Source organism: Talpa occidentalis, unplaced genomic scaffold (assembly GCF_014898055.3).
Source record: "Talpa occidentalis isolate TD23 unplaced genomic scaffold, MPIMG_talOcc4v2.1 talOcc4.10, whole genome shotgun sequence".
NCBI classification, from domain to species: Eukaryota; Metazoa; Chordata; class Mammalia; order Eulipotyphla; family Talpidae; genus Talpa; species Talpa occidentalis.
The window spans coordinates 44,620,439-44,634,345 of NW_023600993.1; the positions used below are offsets into that span (position 1 = coordinate 44,620,439).

Genomic DNA, 13,907 nt, shown 5'->3' on the forward strand with positions numbered 1-13,907 from the left:
TGGTAAAAAGGCCCTTAGAACTACATCTTAGAGATGATCTCACCTTAAGTTTTTTTTTTTTTTTCAGAATGAAAATTACTCGGATTTGAAGGTAGGATTTTTCTCCTACCTCAATTCCTGTTAAAAAACAATACCTGGGGCCTCCCCGGTGGCACAGCGGTTGAGCGCTGGGTTGCGACCTCTGCAGCGCCAGTTCAATCCCCGGCAGCCAGCGAGGGTCCCACATGGCGCACAGACCTCTCCTGCCGCCCGCTGCTCCCCTCAGCAGTGTATTTTGTCAGTCTGCCTGTTCTGCTCCCTGCTCTGGCTCTGGTGAATTCTCTCACCCTCCCGCGCTTCTGACTGTACCCAGTGCTTGTATAAACAAATAACTAAATAAATCTTTAAAAAAAAAAAAAAGATACCTGGATAAACAACTCATCCTCACCCTCTACATGTTGGCATGCCCCAGAGTGCTGTCACAGTAGCCCCTTTCCCCTCAATTTATATAGTATGTCCAGGTAATTCCATCCAATCTTGTGAAATTAAGTATTTTCCATATGCCAACAACTATCACTATGTATGTATGTATGTACATGTGTGTACACACACACTATTCTCAACCTAGTCCCTGAACTCCAGATTAAGAGCCAAATGGATATTTAACAACTCTATTTGTATGTCTCCACCTGCATAATGAAGATCCTACATTCAAAATGATAAAAGTGCAGCTCTGATTTTCCCCCTAACCTACTTCTTCCTCAGTCTTCAACTATAAGTAGCAATAGCATGACTCAGGTAGTTAAAACCTTGTCTCTTATTTATCTTAAACTTATTGATTTCTTTTTATTGGCATTTAATAAGAAGAAACAGTCCAAAAAACACAGGGAAAACAGCTGAATAATCAACCAAAGAAAATACACAGATGGGCCTCCCCGGTGGCGCAGCGGTTGAACGCTGGGTTGCGAAGCTGCCCGCAGTCTCTGCAACGCCAGTTCGATCCCCGGCTGCTCCCTGGCCACCAGAGGAGGGTCCCACATGGCACGCAGACCTCTCCTGCCGCCCGCTGCTTCCCTCAGCAGTGTGCTTCGGTCCTTCTGTCTGCTCTGCTCCCCGCTCTGGCTCTAGTCAATTCTCTCACCCTCCCACGCTTCTGACTGTACCCAGTGCCTGTATAAATAATAAATAAATCTTTTTTTTAAAAGAAAATACACAGATGGCAAGTGAGCATATAAAAAGATGATCGATGTTATTTGTCACTAAGTAAATATAAGATAAAACCACAATGTAATACATTTATTAGAATCAGTGGACTTGAAGACAGGCCAATAGATACCACCCAAAATGAGATGCACAGAGAAAGACTGAAGAAAATCAATACAGAGAATCCAAATGCTGTGGACGATAGTAAACAATATATGTATAATTGGAATTCCAGAAGATGAAAGAAGAAACATTAGAGAGAACAGATTTTCCAGTATTAGTGACACCACACCACAGATGCAATTGACTTAGAGAACATGAACAAGAACGAACACACACCAATCCACAAGTAGGCACATCGTATTCAAATTTCTGAAAACCAAAGATAAAGAAAAATAACACACACACAGATTACCTAAAGGGAAGATAATAACCAAAGCGGGCTTCTTGTCAAAACCAATGTAAGCCATAAGACAAGAGAGTGACAAAGTCTTCAAAAGAAAAAAACCTGTCAACCCAGAATTCCTTATCTCGCGAACATAAGGTTATTCTTCCAAAATGAGTTATGCCCACAGGTAAAATATATTTTCTATTTTGATTTACACTCTTACAGGCTCTTTATTTTCTAAACAATAGTGAACACTCAGTATAGATATGTTTTCCTGGTGATGTTTTCCAAATAAGATTGATAGTCTAATTAGGAGCTGTTAATGTATTTTGCTTAGGGAAAAGCTTAGAAGGTTAGTACAGTCCTTATGTAAAATTACGGAGCAAGCACTGAGCTAAAATTAGCCAAGGGAGTACTATTATATTATCATACTTATCTTTTGCCATTAAAATAAGTTCATGTTGCTTTGCTAAAGACAACAATCAACCACAGAAAACTACACTGATTCTCATCCACATTATGCAGCAAGAGAAAGAGGAAGCAAGTAGCCGAGATTAAGTCATTTATTAGTGAGTAACTAGTGTGTCTTCGAGAAAGGAAAAAAATTTGGGCAGAGACTCTGAAAAAAAAAATCAAAATACACTGTTGAGTTTGCATCATGTAGGCCACATGCAAGTCCCATGAGCTATGAAGCAAAAGGGATAATATGCTTAATGATGATACTCAAAAAATGCTGTGGACGATAGTAAACAATATATGTATAATTGGAATTCCAGAAGATGAAAGAAGAAACATTAGAGAGAACAGATTAATTTTAGAGGATGCAAGAACAAAGCTCTGACATTAATATGGCTTTTAAAAAACAACCAACTTAATCTTGTCGATCCTTCTTGGAATATTCAATAGTTCTCTTTCTCAATTACATTAAATGTCAACTTTTAGTTTCAAAGATATAAACTTTTTTTTTTAACAGAACTTTACCATTACCATATTACGTTTCTTCTCTTCAACTCACATCTCTCTTCTAGCCATGTCCAGTCTATTCACTCACTAATCCAAAGTCACTTCGCTATTTACCCGTCATCCCCCTCACTTGGAAATGTCCTTCCCTTCACAACTACCCAATGCCCAAATGAAGACTTTCTCCTGGAAACTTTCCAGTTAACCTGTCACTTTTAATAATAAGGTGAAACACTTGGTTTTTAAACTCTTACTACAAAGGTTCCTAAATCTATTCTTTATTTTGCTAAAAGCAGGATTTGTTTCTGAGAAGTTAGAAGTGGTGGTGAAGAATGAGACACATGATGCGCTGTAGGGAGAAACCAGCACTAAAAGATAAAACGGCCAAGCACACCTCCAAAAGCTTTGGATAGAGTGGTGACCCTTTAACATTATAAGCTGATAACCTCCATTATTACCATGTCAGGTGGGGGCTTTAGTGGCTGAGAGCTGTATAAAGAGAAGGCATGATTACTAAAAATGGCTCATCTTCCCGAATGATTTTTCAACACTTATCAGACATTTTCCAAAGTGAGATAATGTCCTACATGAAGAGCACCCACGTTCAGAGAGAGTATATGCTCTAATTTCTAAGAGTAGAATTAACATTTAAAGATGGACTTAATCTTTAAGTCAAACTTCCTACCAAGATCTACAATAATAAAGAAAACAATTATAATGGTTTTAACATTTATTGAACATGTCTTATATGCCTATCTTTATATATTATAAGCTCCATAAAAGATAGAAATGGTGTAAAAGGATATATTATCACTATACGCACACAATAAATACAGACCTGAAAAATTAAATAGCAATAAAAGACAGTTTGTGATTAAGTCTCAAATGAGTAGTATTAAATGTGTCAAAGTTCAGAGAAAAAGAACAAGAAGGAAATATTTCAGCTGAACCTTCAACAGTTGGTAAATTTTAAGAAGCAAAATACTTAAGTAAGGACATTCTGTGTAATGGGAATGTTGGGGAAAGTTGCATAAACAAATTTTTCATCTTAAAAAATGAGATGAATTTGAAAAAGGAGGATGGTTTCTATACCACTATAAATATCAAGCTAACAAGTTTGGATTTTACTTTGCCTAAAGTAAGAGCCACTGCAGATGTAAATATATTAATGATGTTACATAATGTTACTGCCAAAATAAGACTACAAGACAATCTGAATTAGTTTTCAGGAAGAATACAGGAAAATTGAACTATCTCTTCTCAAAGATAGATGAGACTTTTCTTACACAGAGTTTAGATACAGTTCACTCTACTTAAAGTTCCCCTAAGTGACTGCAAAATTTAAATACAAATATAGCTCTTCTAAACTGTAAGTCAGAAAAACTAAATGCTTTCCATACTTTGAGGAATAGTGTGATTTAAAGAAACACCTCAAAGTCAATAGATTTTAACTCTACTTTCAAGAAACTTTATTCTGTAAAATTTAAAACATTTCAAAATTTAAGTTAAGTTTAGATTGTTTATTAGTGACCTGAGAATTTTTATAAATTCCAGGAAAAAATTGAAGACCCAGGATTTTAAGTCTAAAAAGCATGGCAAAATTCGTTCAAAAACCTAATAGAAGTGTAAAGTTACATAACCCAGTCAAAAAAAATGGGCAGAAGAGCTAAAAAGAAACTTCTCCAAAGAGGAAATGCAGATGGCCAACAGGCAGATGAAAAAATGTTTAACATCACTTGTAATCAGGGAAATGCAAATCAAAACCACAATGAGATACCATCTTACACCAGTGAGAATGGCTCATATTAAAAAAAACTAGCAACAACAAATGATGACGAGGATGTGGAGAAAAAAGAACTCTCCTATACTGCTGGTAGGAGGGCAAACTGGTACAACTATGGAAAGCTGTGTGGAGGTTCTTCAATCTGCCAAAAATGGAGCTTCCATATAATCTAGCAATTCCACTCCTAGGGATCTACCCAAAGGACACAAAAACATTAATTCAAAAGGACGCCTGCACCCCAATGTTTATTGCAGCACTATTTACAATAGGTAAGCTATGGAAACAATCAAATGCCCAAAAAAATAGATGACTGGATCAAGAAGATGTGGTACATATACACAATGGAATATTACTCAGCAATCAAAAAAGATAAACTCATGCCATTTGCAGCAACATGGATGGAGGTGGAAGGATCATGCTCAGTGAAATAAGCCAGAAAGAAAAAGAAAAACACCGGATGGTCTCACTTATAGCAGGAATGTAGAGGATCCAAATAAGGGATCAGGGGAAAAAACTAATTATAATAAAGTAAAAATCAAAATCAACAGGCAACTATTAATTAGAGACATAATATAGAGGGAGAGAAGTGAGTAGGATCAAAACAAGGGTGGGAAGAGCACAAGGGACCATGGTGCTAGTTCATGGCTGAATGGGTGGTAGGATTTTTATGGGGACTATAAACAAGATGAAAATGCATACATTGTACAAAAATGAAAAATGATGTAAAAATATATTAATTATTTTTTAAAAAGATGTGTAAAGTTACAGACATTATTGCAAGATTTACTGCAAAAAAATTACATTTATTTACACATTAAAATAAAAGTATTAAGTACTTCTATTTACTTGCAAAAATAAACTTAGAGCTTATCAGTCTTTTCAGCTCATGTTACTTCACAGATGAGAGAAAATATTATCTTTGGAAAGGATATGAACTGGATATTCACAGAGTAAATCACAACTACGATGCACCAGAACCTTGCTATCAATGAAACCTGAGTCCATGAGATAAAAACTCATTCCAAGTTAAACAATTTATAATAAGACTTCTACTGCACACAACAGACTATGTGATAGTCTAATAAAATAGATCTACTTTACCATTAATGCCACTAAAAAATGGACTTACATTTCATAGTATCAATTCTGAAAACACTTGTATATGCATTATTTCATTTGTCTTTCACAAGTATCCTGTGAAGCAGAGATGGAAGATAATATTTTCCCTCTCTTGCCAGTGATGGAACTGAGTTCTTATGTGTAAATCTGGAGCTAGAATCCACGTGTTCTAATTCATTCTCGCCATTTCCCCACACTGCCTCCAGCAACTGTCAGTGCTGGATTAAAATTCCTATTATTATAGCTAAGATGGTAAAATGAGTTTCCTATATATTTTTTTCTATACATGTTTAACTTAAGGGTGATAAAAACTTACTCAATCAAGGTGGAAATTTTATATGAACTTATTTATATTTAGCAAAGTCAGAAGAGAAATAAATATTCCATGATTATGCTCCCAAGGATGAAAGCTTGTCTTATACAATAGATAAAAAGTTCATATGTAAGATAAAATTATGCAAAAATTACCCAAGACAAACTTGATTTCAACTATGCCTATATAACAATTTAACACATTTTCTATGTTGTATCTCCAATCAATTACTTATCTACCAAAAACTCTACCAAAAACTAAGGATATACAAAGAAAAAACAAGTACTATGTAATTATTTAATCTTTTCAATTATTTAGTCTAATTTTTCTGAATCTATAGTTACCTGATAGCAATTTGAAGTATTATGAAAACATCCCCAGGATTTCATTGTGACATTCAAATGTTAGCACTGGAGCGTAGATTCAGGTTCTAATAGATTTTGTGTTATTACAGTACTATACTCTACATGCAAAAACCACACCATGAATTTGTAAGTCATTTATATGACTGTAGTCCTACAAAACATGTTTAACATATTTTAAAATTCTATCACATAATACAGATTTCCCAAAAATGTAAAAAATGATACTGGGGTCATGGACTGCATTGATGGGCAAATCGACAGATACAGCATATGGCATCTTGCTAATCACCCCAGCTTTACTTCTGCAACCCTTTCCTAACATGAGATGTATCATTCAATAGCACACTGGCAGCCTAGATTTTATTCATTAATTCACAATTCTGTTCAAAAGAACAGAACTGGAGATTGTTTTAAGCATTAAAGATACAGCGTTCAGGAAAATGGACAAGATTCCTGCCCTTGTGAAATTTACATTGCAGTGGCAGAGAAAGACAATAAACCTTTACATAAATATATATGCAACATACATATAATAAAGCAAAGGTAGAGGACCAAAAATGACAAGGGATTATTTTTGATAAAGCGTGCAAGAAAGGATTCTCTCAGAGATTGACATAGGGAGAGACAAAGCTCTGAGAACATGTTCCAGGTAAGGGGAATATCAAGGGCAAACATTCTTGAGAAAGTACTGAGCTTGATGCACATCATGAATGAGGGGGATCTGTAAGACTCTGGGTTTTCCCTCTAAGGGCAATGGGAAGTCACTAAACAGTTTGAGGAAGGGACTCCAAATTACAATTTATGTTTTAAGAAAACCACTCTGGCTGTGGAGAAAATTATAGAAAGGGACACAAAGTAGGATGAAAACTAATGAAGAGGCTATCACATATCTCTTCAGAACTTGCACTTTTGGACCCAAAACAGGAAGCACATAGTACCTAAAGCAAGGACCTCCCAAAACATAATTTAAGGTTATTCTTTGAGGATGAAATGTAAAGAATGGGATAAGATATCCATTGATATTACTCAAGAGACTGATAGGTGGATATGACACTGAAGACTTCTAAAAGAACCCCAAAATTGGGCCTCCCCGGTGGTGCAGCGGGTTGAGCACAGTGCTGTAAAGCTGTCTGCAGCTTCGATTCCCCTGCCGGCTAGGGAGATTCCCACATGGTGGTGCAGCAGACCTCTCCTGTTGCGCCCGCTGCTCCCCTCAGCAGTGTATTTCGGTCCGTCTGCCTATTCTGCTCCCCGCTCCATCCCTGGTGAATTCTCTCATTCCCCACACCTCTGGCCTGTACCCCAGCTCTTGTATAAAAATAAATAAATCTTAAAAAAAAAAACAAAAACAAAATCCAATTTCAAGATAATAAATGTAACCAAAAAGAGGTATAGCTAGATTGTAACAACTGAGTATTTTAAATAATGGATTTTAATTTTATAATGTTATTAAAAATTAGCCTAAAGTAAGGGTAGTATACACTGATGGTTGCAAACTATAAGTGCATTGGTATGTTTTAAAATTTTTGTTCTTTTTTTATTGGAAATAGTTGCTAACACTGAAAAATCAAAAGATTTCTTGTGAAAATCTAAATTCCTGTCTTCACTTGAAAAATCAGAAATTCTGGCAACTTTCTATGCATCAAGCCAACAATCTGTTGGAGATGAATAGCAATTACATTAATCAGTATAAAATTCAAATAGAAACTTTTCTAAAATATTTTTTTACTTCAGTTGTTATATGAACTGTTATGTTGCTTAAGAAAAGAAAAAAAGAAACAAAGCATGTATCCAGTTGCCATCTTACTATTATTCCACAAACATTTATCTAGAACCTGCTATGAACTCAACACCTGTTATGCAATGTTTGGAGTCAAGGGAAATAACTCTGAGGGTGCATGAACTGTCTCCACTGCGATCATTATCTCTTGGAAAGTCTGCTGCACACTAACTCTACCAACTCAAAAGCCAAATATGCTAATTCCTGGATACAAATTGCGGTCTGGCTTCCAGTTGGCTGACCACAACTTTACACCCCCACTGAGACATGCAACAACACCACCTAGGCCTCCCTGAGTACAAGGTCTACAAAGTTGTACAAGGTCTACAAAGTTGTACAACTCCATGGCCTAGGTGTTCACAGGCAGGCTCCTTGCCCTGAATACCAGCTGCTATATGCAATAATCCACTGTTTAGAAATAGACGAAGGGCATAAATGCTAAATACAAGAAACAAAAGTCAATCAAGTAAATCCTCTCAAAAGGATTTAGTTATTTCATATATAATCAGCAATTAAAATTTTTAAAAAGATCCTTTATTTTAAGCCTGATAAGACAGATGAGATGAATTAGGTTTACTTTTTGTTCTATCTGATAGACACTATATCAATGTTCAATAATCATAAGCCAAAAATAGTTGCGTTCCACAAATCTATAGAATAGAAATTCTACCCAAAGGGCTGAGACCATGAGATGAAAACAAAGTATGATTTGACAAGCTTTTCCTTTCCCTTACAAATACTATCAGAAACATAATTTTAGTATCCCCAAAACCAATAATATTGGAAATTAATACTCACATATATAAATATAAATGCACAGCAAAGTAAAGTAAAACGCAATGTCAAGTACACTAGACATGGATAGTGATGCCAAATTTTGTAGGTGAACTTTAGGGAACACATTTCTTCATGAAAATAGGCTTTCCTTAGATTTTTAATATTTCAAGCCATTAAATAAGTAATTGTTCTCCCAAAGGCATACGGTCTGAATGGCTATCAGTAAATACTTGTACATCAAGGGAAACTACACTGAATTAAATGTTACCAAAAATGACAAAATAAAACACTAGCAGTATAAACCATTGCACAGGTGTATGCCATCTTACCAGCTCAAAAAAAAAAAAATTGCAATTACAGGCCTACACTATTTATTCTACTTGAGTACTAATTACATTTTATACATGTTTGTTTAGTAATGTCAGTCCAAGACATCATTTTGAGAATATAATTAACTGGATAGAATGGAATGTGTGTTTACTTTGTGTTTCTGTATTTCAAACAAGTCGGTCTTTGTTAGCTGTGTTTAACTGCCATCTAGAGTTAAAATGAATCCATTTCTTTTACCCTCTACTACTCTACTTGAAAATTTTAGGGCTATAAGCCAACATGTTTAACCCCTATTTCATAGCAAACAAATGTTCTTCAAACAACAAAATTATAAAAGAACAAGCTGACTCAATTTTTCAAAGTATTGTTAACATTTCCACAGGCTGCTAATACTTCAGGTGGAATGCAAAGTGAGTCACATATTATCTACTTAAAATGCTGCTTTCTTGAATGTATAAACAGACCAAAGAGAAACCTAACACACATCTAGACTCAGGAAAAATACATAAAAAAACATAAGAATTGATTTTCTATCTATTGCTACACCCTCCTGTTTGTATTCCTTCCCAGAGAACACGAAAAGTGGACTCAAAAGCAAAGATATTCGGGGATTCTTCGTTTTCAAACTTAGAAAATTATGATTATGAAAATTAGTCAAATCCCAAGTACACAGTTAATCGGTATACTTGTAATAATACCCTTATGTTAAAAAATGACATTCATATACAAATTTTTAAAGATCTATAAGAATAAACCATAGGCATAATCATTGAGTTTTCAATTTGAGAAAGTTATTACCTAAAAGCAATAAAGGCACACTTAAGAGGGAAAAAAAAAATCAGCTTTGAAAATAAGATGGTTCTGTAGCAAAGGTAATGTATTAAATTAAAATGTTAAAAAAAATACTAGGTAAAGCATTTTCTCATGGTATTCTCAAATGAATGAATGTTATTGGGGTTTTGCTTTTTTTTTTTTAATTATCTGCCCTAAACATGAAACCACAACCACATCTTCTGAATAGGTTTTTACACATCATTAGACCCTGAAACAAAATTGCAATGCAGTAAACAACAACTCTTTTTCTTTTTCAAAGGAAATTATATAGGTTTTCAAACAGAGGCATACAGGGAACAACAACTATGAAAATAGGGCTGGAGCAGTTTTAAATGGTTTTTGATAGACACAGTTGCAGAACAGGACAAAAAGATGGGAAGGCAGAATGCAATGTTTACCAAGTAGTCAAGTATGCATTTAAGAAGGTTCTTGATTGTTTATGCATAGTGGACTAACCATAAAGTTGTTACAGGGTTAGAAGAGCAAAGGGGAGGGGAGGGCTATGGAGAAAATAAAGAACAGACAGAAAGGCTATGAAAGAAAATTCCTACTTCAAGAAAATCCCGAGTTAAGAAGATCTAGAGAGACTAGTGAATGAATTGAAAGCCTCTGAGAAATCAAGGAAAGAGGATTGCAAAAGAAATGCCATTGCAAATTATACACGGGTGGAAGTGTGACAGATTAAGACAAAAGGGTCTTGAGTTTTAAAGTACTGAAATTTGGGAGGTAAAAAGTACACATATTTACTATTATACCACTAACAAATGATTTAGTAAGAATTATGTATGCTTTCAATTTGAAAATCCTAATTCTTTCTCAAGTAAATTTTAGAACTACTGAGGTGTTTAATTTGCTCTCCATAGAAGGAAATGGGAGACAGATGCAAATTTTCACTGGAAATCTGTAAGACTGAGCACACTTTATCAGCATGGCCTTGTTCTTTCAGTCAAGAATGTCTACAAAATAGGCACCAGCTGTGATAATGATTTCGCTATTGCAGAATTTTATCAGATTGGATCTAGATTAATAGCCAATTCATTGACAAAAGCTTCCAAAGAAGTCTTTTCTCTGGTTGTAAACTCTAGTCAAAACCCATCAAGGACAAATTTAAAGCACTTCAGAGGGTAGTATAGACTTATTTTGAGTGTAGAATATTTTTCCACAGTAAAAAGGACAGTTCACAACTATGAAATAAATTCATTACAATTTCATGTTTCTCCAAAATGAAGAAAAGCAGAAATAAGGCAATTGGACCCACTTTACTACATTTCACCTGGGATTTCCCAAATCCCAGAAAGAAAAACTAACTCCGCTCATGTATGAGTTCTTTATTTTCTTAGTCCTTACATGTTTATCCAGAGTAAGGACAAGGGAAATCTACAATGATGGCTTCTATATAAACTATAACAGAATTCACCACCAGTAATTTGTCGTCTTTGAAATTGTTAAGAACTGCTGCCATTCTTTCATTTCTTACGTTATAAAGTTTCTCCTTCCTTTTTCATCTTCAAACCTTCCTTTTCTATCCTCTACTTCTATTCTCTAATAACCAGTCTCACTCTTCTCTTTATTACTGCCATACTTCTATTTTCAAATTCTCTGACACCAGAAATGAAATTTTCAAGATTGGGGGAGAGGAAGAGAAAACATTTTCAACGGTTCCTTTCTACTGGTTCTCACCCCACATATTATTCTCATGCACACACACTTCTAGGTATGCTGCGTCCTTTATTTAGAAGATTTCGTGCTCCACTCTCCTGCCACCTCTAGTGATTAAAATAGACCTCCAAATCCCACCCATTTTTCAAGATCCACTTCAGTCTTCCAAAATGTGGTCTGAATTCTTCAGCTCAGTGCTCCTTAGCTTCTTCATAATCTGCAGGATACTTTTAAATCACACATTCTCAATGTAACAATTTCTTAGAATATAAGCATCAAACAAGCTGGAGTTTATTTACTATCAGTGTGATCTCTAATCATTTGTGTCTCAGTTTTCTCAACTATAAAATATATATGGACACTCTTGCTCATAGATTTGTTAGGAGTATTACATGAGGTGATTCACACAAATGCCTACTACAGAATAAGCAGTCAATAAATATTAGCTATTTTTATGTTGTCAGCCGTCATCCTATAACTTTTTGTGCTTATCATAAGAGCCCTGGCAGATTCTAGACTCTTCTAGGCAAAAACTATCACTACATCTCACAGATGTTTACAAGTGTGTCTGTATAGAATTTATAACTGAAACAACACTAAAAAATTATAGCATGCTTGGGAAATATGATTTGAATATTAGACCATGAGTACCTTACTCCAGAAAGCGCCTAAATTTACCCAATAAATACAGAAGCCACATGATAACAGACTGCAGAGATACCTCCTTCCCATCTAGGTGTCTCCAGAAAGAATCAACCATGGACCACATCATAAAAAGGGAAGTTATTGCACCAGAGTTCTAGGTAGAGAGTAAGTAGTTTCATGGGATACTATAAATTACCACAGTCTATCCAGATAACCTTAAAGTGCCCAAGAGGTATTCCTAGTGCAAGGTATTCCTAAAAAGTGCAAGATAATTTCCAAAGTATTCCTTAGCTCCTTGCTAAGACAGACAACGACCTAAGAAATGTCTGGGCTCAAAGCTGAGAGAACTGGATCTTTCCCAATCATGTCATTATGCAAACTTATACCAAGTAGGGAGGGAAGCAGAGTTGTATTGAGCAACATACAAATGCTGTAAGGTGTAATCTCTCAGTTCTCTATGTCATACAACCCATTACCAACTTAAGAAAAATCCTTATTTGTAAACATACATAAAAGATGCAAAAGAATGTCTTGTGACCATGCAAGAAGTCTATTTCATTCCTAGAACACAGGATCATTCAAGGATCTATTTTTTTCATCTTTACTAAGTAAGGCTATGAAAGAGCAAAATCAAAATTCCCATCATCTGAAGACCCAGCTCTTGTAAATTATGAAATTTCAATAAGGAGAATTACTTCATTCAAAAATAATCACTGAGCAGTTAGCTATATGTCAGGGAGTTCTGGTTGTTGAGAGTACAGCAGCAAGTAAACAAAAAATAACTGCTCTTTGAGGAAGTTCAAATTATTGTAGGAGGTCACTAGTTAAAAAAAAAACAAGCTATTATAAAGTATGTGGAATGATACTGTGTTGTGGCAAAATAAAGCAGGAGGAAAACACAGATGGAATTGTTACCTTATAATGGAGGTTTTCAAGGAATGCTTCTTTGAGGAGGTAGTTAAGTTTATGTAAGTAACCAGGGCAGCAGCTTTCCCATAACAGATGGTCCAGTAGTCTTTAAGGAACTGATTTATGTAAATATTCTAGGGGGAGGTGGATTAAAAACACAATCCTGGTTTGCAATCCTAGCTCTTTGCCTTTTAACAACTCGGTGACCTTAAGCAAGAAAACCATGTTACCTCTCTTGAACCTCATTTCTTCCTCAGGAAGGATAGTGCCTACCTCACCACCTTATTTCAAGGGAATAGGGTATAATGTTTAAAAATGCACTTTATGACACTAAGGGATTATTACCAAGTGCATATGTGGAGTTTAATAAAGTCTCTGCTGGTTTCAAGCTATCACCTAAATAAAAGACCAAATTTGGTTCTTGGTCAGACGAGGATAGGGGTACCTACCTCATGGGGTGTTATGGGGACCAGATGAGCCAGACCACATAAATACAGCAACTGACACAGAAATTCCTTAAGACATGATCATTGTCCCTATAGGGCCCGAATTACTAGCAGACAGAGGCTTTGCTGCTCTGGGAAAGCTTGGAAGCTGCTCCTTGGGTCTTGTGGAACAGACTGACCACAAAGCGCATTCCTACCCTGTGGGCTACTTAAAGTCTTCCCCTGCTTCCCCGCTCCCTGACTTTCTAGCTTGCTGAGAAACCACTTTCTTTCTCTGAAGTGCTTTCCACACACGCAGGCCCCATTTTAAAAGGCATTGAAACCGTATTCCCAAGTGGCTTTTCCCCAGGGTTCACAACACTAGCTCTGAGGTAACCTCTTCTCGGACAAGCGGCACCGCCAACCTTTCCAGCCAGC

The 13,907-nt window shown here is 35.7% G+C and overlaps 1 long non-coding RNA gene across 1 annotated transcript in view; it reads right to left on the bottom strand.

Moving 5' to 3' along the window:
• The window catches only part of LOC129145795 (uncharacterized), a 36,112-nt gene extending 22,205 nt beyond the window's left edge, over positions 1-13,907 (bottom strand). Inside the window, exons 1-2 of the long non-coding RNA XR_008551864.1 lie at positions 13,494-13,907; positions 13,051-13,178 (exon numbers count right to left, since the gene is read on the bottom strand). This is a non-coding gene — a long non-coding RNA (uncharacterized LOC129145795). The remainder of the gene's footprint in view (positions 1-13,050; positions 13,179-13,493) is intronic.